Raw genomic sequence first — 2,065 nt, forward strand, 5'->3', positions numbered from 1 at the left:
CATCTGTTACTGTTAAATTTGTTATTACTATTGAAACACCAATGAAGAAATACTGTTATTGCAAAAAGTATTTGTGAAACTGACTTAAAATAATTGGGAAGAGAATTGCCACTTTTTAAAACGGCAAGTTTAGGTGAAAGAAGAAGCAATTAAGGCATTTGGAATGAGTTCAGTAAGTGTGGTGAAATAAAGACAATTGAACAGATAAGACACAATTAGACCATGTCAAAATTGCTAACACTAATATAACCCCAATTAACCTTTTTGAAAATATAAATATCAGCTTCTCTCGCCAGGCATCCTCGTGAAAGTGACATTGTCTTTAAACTCTGTGTGGCAATCCCTGACGCACTGCCATGATGCCCAGGGAAAACAGGGCGACCCGGAAGTCCAACTACTTACCTTAAGATCATCCAACTATTGGATCCTTATCCGAAATGCTTCATTGTGGAGCAGGCAATGTGGGCTCCAAGCAGATGCAGCAGATCCGCATGTCCCTCTGCAGGCAGGCCATGGTGCTGATGGGCAAGAACACCATGATGCACAAGGCCATCTGATGGCACCTGGAAAACAACCCAGCTCTGGAGAAACTGCTGCCTCACATCTGGGGGAATGTGAGCTTTGTGTTCACCAAGGAGGACCTTACTGAGATCAGGGACATGCTGGCCAGTAAGGTCCCAGCTGCCGCCCATGCTGGTGCCATTGCCCCATGTGAAGTCACTGTGCCAGCCCAGAACACTGGTCTGGGGCCCGAGAAGACCTCCTTTTACCAGGCTTTAAGTATCACCACTAAAATCTCCAGGGGCACCATTGAAATCCTGAGTGATGTGCAGCTGATCAAGACTGGAGACAAAGTGGGAGGCAGCGAAGCCACACTGCTGAACATGCTCAACATCTCTCCCTTCTCCTTTGGGCTGGTCATCCAGCAGGTGATCGACAATGGCAGCATCTACACCCTGAAGTGCTTGACATCACAGAGGAAACTCTGCACTCCCACTTCCTGGGGGGTGTCCGCAATGTTGCCAGTGTCTGTCTGCAGATTGGCTACCCAGCTGTTGCATCAGTACCCCATTCTATCATCAACGGGTACAAATGAGTTGTGGCCTTGTCTGTGGAGACTGATTACACCTTCCCACTTGCTGAAAAGGTCAAGGCCTTCTTGGCTGATCCATCTGCCTTTGCGGCAGCTGCCCCTGTGGCTGCTGCCACCACAGCCACTCCTGCTGCTGCTGCAGCCCCAGCTAAGGTTGAAGCCAAGGAGGAGTCGGAGTCAGATAAGGATATGGGATTTGGTCTCTTTGACTAATCACCAAAAAGCAACCAACTTAGCCAGCTTTATTTGCAAAACAAGGAAATAAAGCCTTCTTTAAAAAGTCAAAAAAATATATATATAAATAACCATAAAAGTTAGTTAAGGTATTTACTCTCTTTAAGGAGGGAGAACTATATGTCCCCTTTAAGTATCTTAAGTAATGAAAGTGTAGACAGGATACAGGTGCTGAGCATTTATTATGCAAGAACTGTGCTGGGTGTACATTCCTCAGAACACTCCCATAAGATAGTAATATCTATATTTTGCAAATAAAAAATCTGAGCTTCAAAATGGCCAATAGCTTGTCCAGAAGTCACATAGCTGGCTAGTTGAAGAAGCTAGAAGTAAAACTCAAATTTTTCTGAATCAAAAACCCTTTATAGTTCTGTCTTGAGTGGTGTGAGATTATGAATTGGAAAGTGGAACCCCAAGTGTGAAAGGGAGAGTCCTAAAATATGAAAAGTTAAAGAGTTGAAGAAGGCTTTTATGTTTTATTCAGATTGTTTTTCTTAAGATTAGTTATAAGTTATGATATAAAGTTTAAAATATTACATGATATTCAAAGTTTCTCTGTTCTGATATTATAAAACCTTGTGAACTGGGACTCCAAAATTATTAACGTAAGCTCAGAATTTATTTTAAAGTGTGATGTATTTGCTCTAAACTAGACCTCTAACCAGCTGAAATTCAGTGGCTTCTGAGATGTAGGTCCTCATTCAACTAGACTAAATGTGTCATGCAGAAATCTATGAC

At 42.5% G+C, this 2,065-nt stretch overlaps 1 pseudogene across 1 annotated transcript; it reads left to right on the forward strand.

Moving 5' to 3' along the window:
• Positions 1–344: 344 nt before the first annotated feature.
• Positions 345–1,306, forward strand: LOC116524397 (annotated as a pseudogene). Its single transcript, XR_004257314.1, has one exon. The product of XR_004257314.1 is annotated as a 60S acidic ribosomal protein P0 pseudogene (transcript).
• The last annotated feature ends 759 nt before the right edge of the window (positions 1,307–2,065 follow it).

This window comes from Sapajus apella, unplaced genomic scaffold, assembly GCF_009761245.1.
Source record: "Sapajus apella isolate SASKATOON/1434 unplaced genomic scaffold, GSC_monkey_1.0 scaffold45, whole genome shotgun sequence".
NCBI classification, from domain to species: Eukaryota; Metazoa; Chordata; class Mammalia; order Primates; family Cebidae; genus Sapajus; species Sapajus apella.